This window comes from Halichoerus grypus, chromosome 3 (assembly GCF_964656455.1).
Source record: "Halichoerus grypus chromosome 3, mHalGry1.hap1.1, whole genome shotgun sequence".
NCBI lineage: Eukaryota > Metazoa > Chordata > Mammalia > Carnivora > Phocidae > Halichoerus > Halichoerus grypus.
This window is the reverse complement of record NC_135714.1, coordinates 198,281,144-198,297,918: the sequence shown is the minus strand read 5'-3', so window position 1 is coordinate 198,297,918 and position 16,775 is coordinate 198,281,144.

The window sequence follows — 16,775 nt, the reverse complement described above, 5'->3', positions numbered from 1 at the left end:
GTGGAGCTTACTTTGTCAAGTGATAAATATTTTACTTAGCAAGTCTTTTAATCTCAACTAAAATTATTTTACTGTTTTGCAAACATATATTTATTATAGCACTTGACAGAATTCTCATATCAGCTCTAATCCTTATATGATCATTTGAACATGAGGGACTAAATTGAAGCATTTTGTCTCCCAAAATGATAAACTAAAGGCAATACTACTTCACCTGGGGAATCACAGAGATTAGTTTCACCATCAAAGACATAAAATATGATTCTATGTTTACCCTTAAAAGAAGTAAGATGGTTTTGGGAAGAAGATAGAGGCATAGTCTAAGATTATTAATTGGCAGTTTCAAATTCAGAGATTTTATCTGACATGTGCTCTTTACTTGAGCAAATCAATACAACCTTAGGATCTGATAAACAACAATTAAACTGCCAAATGTGGGTTTTTCCCTTCTTATTCCAGTAGTTAGAGAATACCAGAAGCAGAAAGCAGAGATAACAGTATATGTTCATTTTATCACATTGGGTTGTAGTCATCATTTGGCTCTATTACAGAAGTTAGACTAAAAGGGCTTTAATTGTCTAACATCCTATAGGGCATTATGGCATAAATTTCTTATATATTCCTGCTGATAGCATATAGAGAACCTAGGATATTAGGTATAATACATGTTGTTAAGAATTATTGGGGGCATAATGTAGGAGATTAATTCCATAAAAATTAGGTATCTGTCATTTCAGTAAAATTTCTGTTGACCTTGAATTGTACAGCATGTAAAATAACCTTATCCAAAATGATGAAAAGACACAGTCATAAAAAACACATACACACACACACACACACACACACACACACACACTTGGTATGCTTATCTGACCATCTTTCATTGAATAGAAATAAAAGCAAGGGAGGATCTCTGGATGCAAAGCAGACACATCATGAAGGTTGATTACATCTGGAATTATATAATATATTTGAAACAATGGTTTTTGGGGATGTGGATTTCTTTCTCCTACTTAACTGTCAGTCTGAGCTTACTTGGGATTGCTTAATGTCTTAAACAACATCATGAAAACCTTAAAATGGCAAATAATTAGTGATTTTATGCAATAATTTACTGTAAAAATGAGTTGAGGTCCATGTATTCATTGGTGGGATGACTTTAAATCCAGGTTTGTCTGAGATAGTTCCTGGATTTGACCAATTTTTGTGGCATACTTAATATTATCTTCATATCTCTATCAGAATCTTTAGAAGTGTTTCTATTTCTATAATAAATACATTTTTTAAAAAACGTCTTTCATTGGGCTTATCATATTCCCTATCACATTGGAACACTGGCCCTTATTATATAAAATGACATATTGAAAATTTAGTACTGAAGCCAGTTGGGTGATAATATATTTAGAGATTAGTTGAAGACTTGAAGGTATAAAGTAGCAACACATGATGGTGTTTACTCCCCGTTAGAAAGTAGAGCTAAAAAAACAAAACAAAACAAAACAAAACAGAACAAAAAACAGGAACAAGAGAGAAAGGGGAAAAAAGAGATGGAAAAAGGAATCATATTTTTCACTATTACATCTGATGATTCACATTTCTGCTTCCCCTCTCCCCCAACCTGGCTTATTGGGATCATTTAGCTTATAATTTTTGTTCTCCAAGTGAAAAGTATTTCATTGGTGTACACATACTGATTCCTTTAATAGGAAGTTAAGGTTTTTATTGCACTAGTAGGCAACAGTAAGTTATCTTGATGGGTGAGGTGATTAATCTTAACCATCAAGGTTAATAGGGATACTGATAACTTAGGTTCAAAGAGAAAGGTAGCTGGAATCGAGAGAATTCTCTAGGGCATCCTCTGATAATTCCACTGAAGAAGAGCCACACATCAAGGGCTCAAATCACTCAAGTATCAAATTTTAGATTATGCTGTTGGTTAATAAGTTACTGCATTACTTAGAATATGAAGCAAAATAGATGTCTATAATTCTCTCTTGCTAACTAAATTACTCTTCTGATAATGATGGTGGTGGTGATGATGATGATAGGTAATATTTATTTCTTAATATGTGTCAGACACTAAGTACATTTCAGATATAATTAATTTAATGCTACATTTTCAGGTAGATATTATTAAGATATACTTACCAGGATGCGTAAATCTAAAAGACGACTTTTATAACCTCCCTAAAACATATCTATTTTTGTTAGGTGATGGAATGAAGTGAAATAGAGTTAAATTTAAAGACCAGAGAAAATTGTAAATGGAGTTAGGAGTGGCTGATGTGTAACTAATTGTTTGTGACCCCTTTGCACAAACCAACCACATGGAAATCTTCAGTAAAGATGATGCCCTGGCTCTCACTCTTTTCCTTTTTTTTCAGTATCTTTCTAACTCTACAACTTAAAGACAGGAATCAAGAAAGCTATTGGTTGCTAAGCAATATAAATACCATTATTACCTATACATATTACCTATACATATATATACAGACATATATATGTATACATTATTACCTATACATATACATATACAAATTTTGGTTGATCATCTTAAGATTGTCAAAATAATTTAATCTATTTCTTGGAATCTGAAAATGAATATGGTATTATCTGCTTATCTTTCAGAGGTGCAAGAGAAAAAAGTCAGCTTTTTGAAAATACAACACTAGTCTCTGGTGATTTGTGTTCATCTATGAACAGCGAATTTTATACTGGTCAGGACTCCTCTGAATGATGGCTGGGAATCAAAGGCAGGCTTCATATCAGCAAACACTTAACAACTTGCAGCACATGTTCTAAGCTTCACTGATTTGTCCTACAATCATCTGGGCAATTGTGTCTTTTTTTTTTTTTTTTTTACTTTTTTTCTTTTTAAAGATTTTATTTTTAAGTAATCCCTATACCCAACATGGGGCTCCAACTCATGACCCCAATATCAAGTCATGTGAAATACCATCTGAGCCACCCAGGCACCCCCAGCTGTGTCTTTTTGATTCTCTATGAAATGTACTGTATCCATTTTAGTCTAATTGACAGACATGGATTTTTTTGCACCCCTTTTTTTTTTTTAGATTTTATTTATTTATTTGACAGAGAGACAGACAGCATGAGCAGAGGGGAGGAGCAAGGGGAGAGGGAGAAGCAGGCTCCCCACTGAGCAGGGAGCCTGATGTGGGGCTCAGTCCCAGGACGCTGAGATCATGACCTGGGCCAAAGGCAGACGCTTAACTGACTGAGCCACCCAGGCACCCTTTTTTGTACCATTTTAAATGCAACCTGATGAACAATGCTTTCATAAAAAGATTGGAAATAATTTTTTCTCTCTAAAAATTGGAAGCAACAATGGCTAGTGAATATTTATGCAAGATTCAGGGGGTGCGTATTCTTATCTTAAATGTGGGGCCATAGGAGAAGTATATATTCTATGCATATAAATCAGCTTGAATGATGTTAATTACAAAGACTTGTCCACATACCCATAATATTTGGCAAGATCCAAGTGAAAAAGTGTAGTAATTTGCTTGAAGATGTCTAACATACTATATATAAGAAATGCTTTATGTAAATATGGGAAAAATATGCTGCCTAAATAAGGCAATACTAGGATTCTCAAATTTTGAATTTATTAAAAAAGTTAATTATGTGGGGCACCTGGGTGGCTCTCTAGGTTGAGTGGCGACTCTTGGTTTCAGCTTGGGATGTGATCTCAGGGTCCTTGGATCAAGCCATGTGAGGGGCTCCACACTCAGAGGGCAGTCTGCTTGGGGATTCTCTCTTTCCCTCTCCCTCTGCTCTTCTCCCTGCTCATGCTCCCTACTCTCTCTAAAATAAATAAATAAATAAATAAATCTTTTTAAAAATTATGGTTTACTTTCCTTTCTTTATTTTTTAAATTTTATTTTATTATGTTAATCACCATACATTACATCATTAGTTTTTGATGTAGTGTTCCATGATTCATTGTTTGTGTATAACACGCAGTGCTCCATTTAATATGTGCCCTCTTTAATAGAAAGAACTTCTTTTTTTTCCCCCCAGGCTTTGTAAGTACTTAATCCATGTTTCTTTAAAATAAACATAGGGGTGCCTAATGGGCTCAGTTGGTAGAGCAGCCAACTCTTGATCTCTGGGTCATGAGTTCAAGCCCCATGTTGGGCATGGAGCCTACTTAAAAATTTTTTTAATTAAAATAAAATAAATATATCATAGAGTAAAATGTATTCTGATGACACTGAAAATAAATAATAGAAGTTAACTTTTGACATATAAATTTAAATAAGTAGTACTTTAGAATAATCAGTGTATATAATATACTTAATCCAAAATCATTTTTATGAATATAATCTGCTTCTTCAGTTTTATTGAGAAATAATTGACAGACATCACTGTACAAGTTTAAGGCCTATAGCATGATGGTTTGATTGATATATATTGTAATATGATTGCCATAATAGATTCAGCTAACATCCATCTTCTCATATAGATACAATAAAAAGAAAAGAAATAAGAAAAGAATAAAGGAAAAAATAATTTTGTTCTTGTGATGAGAACTCTTCGGATTTGCTTTCTTAACAACTTCCCTATACCATACAGCAGTGTTAGATATATTCATCATGTTCTACATTATATCCCTAGTACTTATTCTATAACTGGAAGTTTGGACCTTTTGACCACTTTCCTCCAGTTCCCCCTCATACCACTCCCTGTCCCTGATAACCATAAATTTGATCTCTTTTTTCTTTGAATTTCTTCTTATTGTTGTTTTAGATTTCACATAGAAGTGACATCACAAAGTATTTGTCTTTCTCTGACTTATTTCTCTTTGTATAATGCCTTTAAGGTCCAATAATATTGCTACAAATAGTAGGATTTCCTTATTTTTTATGACAGAAAGGTATTCCATTGTGTACATACATAATACAACTTCTTCATCCAACCATCGATGAACACTTAGGCCGCTTCTATGTCTTGGCTATTATAAAAAATGCTACTATGAACATGGTGAACCTGGAGATGTACATATCTTTTCAAGTTAGTGTTTCTGTTACCTTTGGATATAGAATTGCTGGATCATATGGCAGTTCATTTTTAATTTTTTGAGGATCCTCCATATTGTTTCCACAACGGCTCCACCAATTTACAATCCCACCAACAGTGCACAAAGATTCCTTTTTCTGCACATCAATGCCAGCATTTGTCAACTCTTATCTTTTTGATGATGGTCATTCTAACAGGCAAGGGGTAATATTTCATTGTGGTTTTAATTTCCACTTCCCTAATGATTAATGATGTCGAGCATCTTTTCATATACCTGTTGGACTTTTGCATATCTTCTCTGGAAAAATGTTTACTCAGCTTCTTTGCCCATGTTTGTTTTAATTGAGTTGTTCTATTGCTATTGAGTTACATGAGTTCCTTATATGCTTTGGATATTAACCCTTTATCAGATATATGGTTTGCAAATATTTTTTTCCCATTCCATAGGTTGTCTTTTCACCACATTGATGGTTTCTTTTGCTGTGGAGAAGCTTTTTAGTTTGATATACTTCCATTTATTTATTATTTATTTATTTATTTATTTATTTATTTATTTATTTTTATTTTGTTGCTTGTGCTTTAGGTGTCATTTCCAAAAAAAAAAAAAAATCATTACCAAGACCCATATCAAGAGGCTTTGTTCTTATATTTTCTTTTAGAAATTTCATGGTTTCAGGTCTTATATTTAAGTCTTTAGTCCATTTCAAGGTAATTTTTGTAAGTAGTATAAGAACTGGGTCCAGTTTCATTCTTTTATAGAGGAATATCCCAGCACCATTTGCTGAAGAGACTGTTTTTTCTACATTGAGTATTCTTGGCTCCTTTGTCAAATATTAGTCGGCTGTATATGCTAGTGTTTCTTTCTGGGCTCTCAGTTCTGTTCCACTGTTCTATTAGTCTGTTTTTATGCTAGTACCATAGTGTTTTGATGACTATGCGTTTATAGTATAGCTTGAAATCAGGTAGTGTGAGACCTCCTGCTTTGTTCTTTCTCAGATTGTCTTTGGCTATACACAATCTTTTTTTGGTTTCATATCAATTTTAGGAGTGTTTTCTTAACTTCTGTAAAAAAAATTACATTGGATTCTTGATAGGAATTGCATTGAATCTATAAATGGCTTTCAGTAGTATTAACATTTGAACAATATTAATACTTTCAGTCCATGAACATGGGATACTCTTCCATCTATTTCTGTCCTCAATTTCTTTCATCAATGTCTTGTGGATTTCAGCATAGAGCTCTTTCACCTTCTTAGTTAAATTTATTCCTAAGTATTTTTTTATTCTATTGTAAACAGGATCAATTTCTTGATTTCTTTTTTAGAAAATTTGTTAGTGTTTAGAAACACCACTGATTTTTGTATGTTAATTTTGTATCTTGAAACTTGATTGAATTCATTGATTAAATCCAGCAGTTTTTTGATTGAGTCTATAGGATTTTCTCTATGTAAAATCATGTCATCTGAAGATAGTAACAATTTTACTTTTTTGTTCCAATTCAATACCTTTTATTTCTTTTTCTTTCCTGATTCCTCTCACTAGGACTTCAGTACTATGTTGAATAGGAGTGGAGAAAGTGAACATTCTTGTCTTGTTTCTAATCTTAGAGGAAAAGTTTTCATCCTTTCGCTATTGAGTATAATTTTAGCTGTGGGTTTGACATACATGGCTCTTATTATGTTGAGATATGCTCCTTCTATGCCTAACTTGCTGAGTTTTATCATGAGTGGATGTAGAATATTGTCAAATGCTTTTCTTGCATCTATTGAGATGATCATATGATTCTTCTCATTCAGTCTATTAAGGTGATATATTACATTGATTGATCTGCATATCTAAAATCATCCTTGCATCCCAGGGGTAAATTCCACTTGATCATGTGAATTATCCTTTAAATTTGCTGCTGAATTGGATTTGTTAGTATTTTACTGAAAAAAATTTGCACCTATATTTAACAGGGATATTGACCTACAGTTTTCTTTTCAAGTAGTGTCCTTTTTCTGGTTTTAGTATCAGATAATGCTGTCCTCATAGAATGAGTTTGGGAGTACTCTCTCCTCTTCAATTCTTTGGAAGAGTCTGAGAAAGATTAAAGATTGGTGTTAATTCTCCTTAAATGGTTGGTAAAATTCACCAGTGAAGCCATCTAGTCCTGGGCTTTTCTTTATTAGGAAATTTTTGTTATTACCAATTCAATATTCTTAAAAGTAATTGATCTATTTAGATTTTCCATTTCTTCCTGATTCAGTCTTGATAAGTTTTGTGTTTCTAAGAATTTTTCCGTGTCTTCCAGGTTGTCCAGTTGTTTGGCATATAACTGTTCATAGTAGCCTCTTACGATCCTTTGAATTTTTGTGGTATCTATTATAATGTCTTCTTTTTCATTTATAATTTTGTTTATTTAGATCTTTTCTCTTTTTCTCTTGGTTAGTCAGGCTAATGGTTTGCCAGTTTTGTTTATTGTTTCAAAGAACTAACTCTTAGTTTGGTTAATATTTTCTATTGTTTTTCTCTTCTCTATTTCAATTATTTCTCCTCTAATCTATATTATTACCCTTCTTCTGCTAACTTTGGGCTCAGTTTGTTCTACTTTTTCTTGTTATTCAAAGAATAATGTTAGGTTGCTTACTTGGGATCTTTTTTTCTTCTTAATGTAGGTGCTTATTGCTATGAACTTCTCTCTTAGAAGAGCGTTCAGAAGAATGTTGTTTAATTTCCATATGTTCATGAATTTCCTAGTTTTCCTCTTGTTATTAAGGAACTTAGTATTGTTATTGAGGTTATTGGTATTATTTCATACCATTGTGATCAGAGAAGACACTTGGTATGATGTCAATCTCCTTGAACTCACTAAGAGTTGTTTTGTGACTAACATATGGTCTATTCTAGAAAATGTTTTATGTACATATGAAAATGTGTACTCTGCTGTTGTTGGGTAAAATATTCTGTATATATCCTTTAGGTCCATTTGGTCTATAGTGCTGTGCAAATCCAGTTTCGTTATTGTCTGTCTGGATGATCTATCCATCATTGAGAGTGGGTATTAAAGTCCATAACTCTTATTGTATTAATGTTTATTTCTCATTTTAGCTGTGTTAGTTTTTGCTTTATATATTTAAATGGTCTGATGTGGGGCACATAAATATTTACAGCGTTAGATCTTTTTTTACATATTGACATTTTTATCATTATATAATGACCGTCTTTTTCACCTTTACCATTTTTAGTTTAAAGTCTGTATTGTCTGATGCAAGTATAGCTACTCCTGAAATTTTTGGGTTACTATGTATTTCAAATGTCTTTTTCTATCCATTTTAAAGATGTGTCTTTAAAACTAAAGTGAGGGGCGCCTGGGTGGCTCAGTCGTTAAGTGTCTGCCTTCGGCTCAGGTCATGATCCCAGGGTCCTGGGTTTGGCTATACACAATTAAAAAAATAAATCACAAAGTGAACAAAGTGAGCAATTCTTTTCTTAAGATACTTTAACTAAAATATATGCCACTTTTCTGGATTATGAGTCACAAAATAGTTTTTAAATAAGTGTTTTCCATGAGACATACCTTTTCAAATTATGAAACTACTGAAAGGGTAAGACAACATTTCTTTGCCAAATGTGTCAACTTTATTTTGAAACTCATTTGGAATCACCATTCCAAGTCAAACATAAGACAATCAGTCTTAGTATTTTGTATTACATCTTGATTTTGAAAAAAAATGATATTATTCACCTGGATTACTTTTTCTATTAAAAAAAAATGAGTTCTGCTGTCTTCCAGTGATGATGATTTGTCATCACAGGAGACTGTAAAAGACTGCGGGAAGCCTGCTTCTCCCTCTCCCACTCCCCCTGCTTGTGTTCTTTCTCTCGCTGTGTCTCTCTCTGTCAAATAAATAAATAAAATCTTTAAAAAAATAAAACTAAAGTGAGTCTCTTGTAGGCAGCATATTTTGGGATCTTATTTTCTTTAATCCACTGGGCCATTTTACATCTTTGATTGAAGAATTTAATCTAATTATTGATAGTTAAGTACATACTATTGCCATTTTGTTAATTATTTTCTTGTGTTTTGTAGATCCATTGTTCTTGTTACTCAGCTGTCTTTGTGTGTGTGTGTGTACACACGCACATGCGTGTTTTGATGTCCTTTGGTATTACTATGCTTTGATTTATTTATTGTGTTTTTTTGTGTGATTATTACAGAATTTCCCCTCGTGGTCATCATGAAACTTACATAAAACATTTGAAACTTATTCACACTCTATTTCAAATTGATAACAACTTAGAACCTGTATACTTTACATTTTTATTTCTCTTCCTCCTCATATTTTAGGTAATTACTGTTACAATTTACATGTCTTTTATATTGTGTAAATAATAACAGGTTATTGTAGTTATGGTTATTTTTTAAAGATTTATTTATTTGAGAGAAAGAGAGAGAGAGTGTGTGTGGGGCATGGGGAGGGACAAAGGAAGAGGGAGAGGAGAGAAGCAGACTCCCTACTGAGTGCCAAGCCTGACATGGGGCTTGATTCCACACCCCTGAGATCATGGCCTGAGCTGAAATCAAGAGTTTACTGCTTAACCTACTGAGCCACTCAGGTGTCCCATATTTATGGTTATTTTTGTTATATATTTTTTTAACTTTTAAACTGGAGTTGTGAGTTATTTACCACTAATACTATATTGGCTGGGAAAACTCTCTGTTTGAGGATCCAAATCAGGCAATTCTGCACTTTGCTGAGTTTCTTGGCCAGAGTGTGCCCCCATCTTGGGTCTGCAGATGAGCAAAGCAACTATTTGGGAATACTACTTGGGCATTGTAGGAATGTCCTGGGTCTGCCAAGATTCATCTGCTGCTTGTTGTAGACTCCTCTCCCTTTTCTGTCACAACCAGACTCCCACTGCCTGAGCCCTAAAGAATTGTCTGCTATCCCTGTGGTGTAAGATCAGAGCAGGGGGTCCCCATAAAGTCCCCACAATGCTGGGGAAGGCTGGCTGCCCCTCACCCAGGCTCAATCTTCCCACTGGGGGACATGGAGGCTCAGAGGGGATCTCTCCACATGATGCTGTGTAGCCATTTCTTTTACCCTTCTAATGCAGTCTGTCTTATTGGTCTCCTAGGTGCAAGGGCATGCTTTGGCCTCAACCCTGTGTTCTGAGCTTCTCTCAGTGGTGTCTTATTCTCGAATAGATGTTAGTTGTTTATGCTGTAAGTGGCAGCAAAGTCAAGAATGACCTATGCCATCCTGGTGACATCATTTTCCCTGAAAATAGTTTTGACACACTTCTTTTAAATTTACTTTTAGACATTCCTGGAAGATTTTCTCTTTTACAGTCTCCTGTGATGACAAATCATCATCACTGGAAGACAGCAGAACTCATTTTTTTTAATAGAAAAAGTAATCCAGGTGAATAATATCATTTTTTTTCAAAATCAAGATGTAATACAAAATACTAAGACTGATTGTCTTATGTTTGACTTGGAATGGTGATTCCAAATGAGTTTCAAAATAAAGTTGACACATTTGGCAAAGAAATGTTGTCTTACCCTTTCAGTAGTTTCATAATTTGAAAAGGTATGTCTCATGGAAAACACTTATTTAAAAACTATTTTGTGACTCATAATCCAGAAAAGTGGCATATATTTTAGTTAAAGTATCTTAAGAAAAGAATTGCTCACTTTGTTCACTTTGTGATAGAGTAACATATCCAAAAGGTCCTGACAGAAAACAAATAATACACTAAAAAAACTCAGTGATGCCTGGTGATGGGTATTAAAGATGGCACGTTCTGCATGGAGCACTGGGTGTTATACTCAAACAATGACTCATGGAACACTACATCAAAAACTAATGATGTGATGCATGGTGATTAACATAACATAATAATAAAAAAAATTTAAAAAAAGCAACTTATACAATTTTTTCAGGGATAAGGGAAACCAACAAGGGATGGTAAAGATCTCTGAGGTAACAACAGTGGCAAGAGGTCATTATGTCTAAAAGAGAAAGGTTTGCAAGTGCATTGTTCACTGGAGCTGCCATAACAAATTACAACAGACTGGGCAACTTGTACAACAGATAGTTATTTTCGAATAATTCTGGAGGATAGAAATCCAAGATCCAGGTGTTGGCAGGGGTCATTTCATTTTGAGGCTTCTCTCTTTGGCTTATAGATGGTTGTCTTTTCCTTGTGTCTTCACATGGTCTTTCCTCTGTGCATGTCTGTGTCTTAATCTCTTTTTATAAAGACACCAGTCATATTGGATTAGAGCCCACCCCAAGGAGCTCATTTAATCTTAACTGTTTAAAGACTTTAGCTCCAAATATAGTCACAGTTTGAGGTAAGGGGGTTTAGGACTTTGACATATGAATTGGGGATAGACACAATTCAACCTATAGCAGGGAGCAATTGCTTGAAGCTATAGAAAACTGACCCAACAGGAGCCTTCCGTTGTCCCAGGGTTGAGCATAGTTGTGGAACTATACATCCATTTAGCACAGCAGGCCTCTTTTCCATTCATCTTTTGTCTAAATGAAAAACTTTTATCCCCAGTGTAGAGAAACCATGAATTTGCATCAGACACTGTATTATTAAGCATGATTTTAATTATGTTATATTCCCATTTTCAAAATAAAGACAAGCTTCAAATAAAGTATATGGGGGAAGGAAGAGAGTAGAAAAATATTAATTCACATAAAACATAGCTGCTAGGGTAATACTTCATAAAGTGTCCTGAGACTGCCCTGAATTGTCCTAACTTCCTTCTTACAGCATCTATTTTATTTTTCTCCCACTGTATCTGCCTGCATATTGGTTGGATGAAGTTCTTCTGATGCAGTCATGGAAATTTTCATTTATTCAAGTTTTGAATCCTTTATGGCCCATGATTATGGAGTCCCTAAGGTTTTCCCTCTCTTTTTCATACATGATATATATCTATATCTATACATATAAAACTTGGGGGTAATTTTAGCTTTACAAAAAGATTTAAAAATAGCACCAAGAGTTTCAATGTATATATCACTCATTTTCTCTTAGTGTAACATCTTACATATAGCACGTTTGTCAAAACTAAAAATTAGTGTTGTTGCATTACTATCAACTAAACTTGAAGTTTTGTATGGATCTCACTAGTTTTTCTATTAATGTCTTTTCTGCACCAGAATTCAGGCAGAGATGCCACATTATGTCTACTTGTCATGTGTCCTGTCTCTAGTGTTCAGTGACAGTTCTTCAGCCTTTCTTTTCTTTTCTTTTTTTTTTTCATGATTTTGACAGTTTTGAAGAGTTATAGAAAGTCCCTCAATTTGGGCATGTCTGTTTTTTTTTTTTTTTTTTCCCCATCAATACACTGGGTTATGGATTTTGAGGAAGAATGTCACGGAGGTGAAGTGCCCTTACCACCACATTATGTCCAATATCAGAATTGTTGGTATCAAAATAGCTTATTACTGATGGACTTAACCTTGATCACTTGGTTAGAATAGTGTTTGCAAAATTTCTCCATTGTATGATACTATTTTCCCATTTTCATACTGCAATCTTCAGAAAAAAAGTCACTCATGCCAACCCATGTTTGAGAAGAGGCAAATCTTTTAGAAGGGAAACAAACACATACCAATATATCATTTAGAATTATTATATCAAGAAGCTTTCCTATCTGTCCCATTTATTTACATACTAAATAATTTAGTTATATCAATCTAGACTGATTGATATTAATTTCACAATTTAAGTTTTAATCCAATACTGCATTTTCTATTGCATTACTCAAATTATTCCAATTTTGGCCCTCGTGTATTCTTTTAGGTTGACTCATGTGTCACCTTGATGTATCTCCATTAGTTTGATTTTTAACACTTCCTTACTTTATAGTATTGCATGATGTTCAGGCTCATCTCATAGTTTCCCTGTCTGAGCTCTAGCTTCACCCATTTCTCAAAGAAGCCCTGGCTCCTTTTAATAGAGAATGGTATATAGAAATCCAAATCCTGGGCTTTGTGCATTCTCATTACTGCTAGGGTCTCACGGTATCCAGGGACTGTGAGCATACAGAGTCAACTTAACTCACACACACACAGAGACAGGGACACACACATATGTGTGCACGTTTATTTGTGTATACATCTACCTCTGTCTTTCTGATTCTATGTGTGTGTATGTGTATATACATGAACATGAATTCACATTGATGTTGCCAGCTCTAATTCAACACCACAAAGTTCATTTTTGTCTTTAGTCTGGCTGTTTGCAATTTCTCTGAGAGTGAAAAACCTGATTCCTACTTTCTTCCATATATTTATTTGCTTTTAGTCTAACAATACAGGTAAATTAATCTCAATATGTTAATCCAGATTATTTTGAAAAACAAAACTACCAACAACAATATAGTGTTCAAGTACAGTTCTTGTTTTTATTTTTGTTTATTCTAAGGCTTTTATTCTTGGAGTTTCTAGTCAAAATACTGTTTTGTAAAGTTATTTAGGTCAGCTTGATTTTTCTCCCATCAGTTCACTGAGGTTAATCTTAAATTTATAATGCTGTTAGATTCACTTGTCACAGTCTTTACTTCATCATGGGATCCTCTGAATTTCTGGATGATTTTTTTTTTTAATTTACATGCATTAAATTTTGCCTTTATCTTACATAGTTCTGCAGATGTTGAGAAATTCATCGTGTAATGTGTCTGCTGTACCAACACCACAGAGAACAGTTTCATTACTTTAAAATATCCCCAGAACCACCTTTGTAGTCAGCCCTTCATGCTACTTCAACCATGAGCAATCATGTTCTGTGCTCCATCCTTTAATTTTGCAGTTTCTAAAATTTCATAAGAATTGAATCCTATAGCTGTAATCGTACAGCCTACAATCTTGCTTGTTTCACCTAGCAAAATGCATTTAAGATTCATTTATGTTGTTATGTGACTCAATAGATCATTTATTAGTGAATATTATTTTACAATATGTTCTGTTCATCCATTCATCTGTTGAAAGACATAGTTTCTTTTTTTAAATATATTTTTAAAGATTTATTTATTTGTTTGAGAGAGAAAGAGCGAGCATGTGTGAGCGAGGGGAGGGGCAGAGGGAGAAGGAAAAGCTGACTCCCCAGTGATCATGGAGCCAGACCCAGGGTTTGATCCAATCTCACAACCTTGAGATAATGACCTGAGCTGAATCAAGAGTCTGATGCTCAACCACCTGGGCCACCCAGGCACCGCTGAAAGACATGTTTTCTTAAAGAAGGGCATCTCAAGGAGCATCAGCTCTTGTCTCACTTTTGAGGGAGACATACCCCTGATATGACTTACTGAAGTTGACAATGTCTGTCATACAACGAGAGCATTCAGGAGAGAACCCCAAAAGTTTTGATCTAGTTGTAAAAGTAAGTACACTCTGGAGTAACGACTAATCTAGACCTTCTTTACAAAGCTAAAAAATTGGCCAATACTAACACTATCATAAATGACAGAAATAATGAATTACCACACAAGGAACTTTTGAAAGTTATTATAGATATTTTCAATACATTCTAATGTTTGTCATGTTCCTCACAACATGAAGAGAATTATAGTTTAAATAAAGAACTGAATGAGAATTTTAGAGATAAAATTAACAATATCTAAAATTAAAATCTCACCAAAGGAGATTGATAGCTATTATGGATAAGACAGAGTAAATCAGTGAACTTGGCAGACAACAATAGAAATTATTTAAAAATTTAGCACAGAGAAAAATAAAGATTTTTTTAAAAGCAGAGTTACAATGATTTGTAGGATGATATCAAGCGGTGTACCATACATGTAATTGAGATCCCAGAATAAATGATATAAGAGAAAAAGTGTTATTTCAGTATAATGGCCAAACTCTTCCCAAATGTGGTTTAAAATATGAACCAAGAGTAGGAAAAAAGAAAAAAACAAAACAAAACAAAACAACAACAAAAACCAAAAAAGTACAAGTACCTATAAGAAAGATAACCAGAAAAGAAAAAGAAACCCAACACTGCGACACATCATAATCATATTACTAAAAAGAGTAATAGAGAGAAATCCTTAAATGAAGTTGGAAATGTCTATACACAAAGTTCTTAGGATGATTAAAAACTATTAGAGATATTTTATTTTATTTATTATTATTATTTTTTAAGATTGTATTTATTTGCAAGAGAGAGAATGAGAGACAGAGAGCATGAGAGGGAGGAGCAGACTCCCTGCTGAGCAGGGAGCCTGATGTGGGACTCGATCCCGGGACTCCAGGATCATGACCTGAGCCGAAGGCAGTCGCTTAACCAACTGAGCCACCCAGGCGCCCAGAGATATTTTATTATTATTATTTATAGATCTTTAAAAAGTAACTGAATGTTTAAGGCAAAAATAATAGCATTTGCAGGTAGTGTTTGTAATATATATGAAGTAAATGTATAACAACACTGAGCAAAGACTGGAAGGAGAAAACAGAAGCACACTGTGGTAAGGTTCTTATTCTATATTTGAAATCGTATAGTATCACTTGAATGTAGACCAGAATTTCTCAACCTCAGCACTATTATTTGGTCTAAATAATTCTTTTGGGGGGAGAAAAAGGAGTCTCTGCCCTGTGTATTGAAGGATGTTTAATGAGAAGGAAGAATTACAATGTGCCATGAGAAAACCTTAGGGGCTGATGCATATGCTCATCATCTTAATTACGGGAATAGATTGGCAGATTTATACATATATCAAGAATATGAAATTGAACACTTCAAGTATGTGCTCTTTATTGTATGTCCATTGCATCTAGTAAAACTAGTAAATATCATATGTATTATTATGACTCCCAAATTTTTACCTCTTATTCTGACTATACTCTTGGACAAAAAATTCAAATACCCAACTCCCTGCCTGATAGCATTTCCAGTATTTCCAAAAGGCCCCTCTAACTTCACATATATAAAGCTTGATATTTACCTTCAAATCTCCATCTTCTGTAGTATTAAACATCTTCATGAAAGGTAACTTCATTTTTCCAGTTTCTTAGCTCAAATTTGGTCCTTAGAATCACTTTGACATTTATTTTCTCATACTCCACAGCCAAATCTCTCAGCATACCTTGTATGCTCTGTCCTAAATTATACCCAGGAACACCTGCTTCTCAATACCTTCACTGCTTGCATTATAGTCTCCATGATCATCGTCTGTCATATCAACTCATTTCAATAGCCTTGTAACTGTCAAAATTGTTTCCATGTTTACACCCCACTATTCTATTCTATAGACAGCAGCCAGATTGACCCTTGTAATATATTCATATAACCGTGTCACAATGTCAGCTCTCCTTGTGTTTTCCAGCCTTTCTTGGAATAAAATAATCCTATGCTTGGCTTTAAGATTCTACATGGTCCGGTACCCTTACTCTGACCTACTCCTTTCCTTTTGTTGTGGATAAGTCGGCTCCGTCCACTTTGGAGTGGGCTCCCACCGGAGACATCTACCCTGGATTGAGGCTTTGCCTTCAGCGCATTTTACTTAGGGAGTCTTAAGGTTCACTCCATCCTATCACTCAGGTCTCTACCCAGACGTCATGTCTTTGGAGAGGTAATCACATCTAAAGTAGCACCACTTTGGCATCACTTTCTATCAAATTATTCATTATCTTCATAATATGTATCATTAAATTAGATTTCACAATTGGTACACATTTTTTTTTACAACTGGTATACTTTTAATTACTTGTACCTCCCATTAAAAT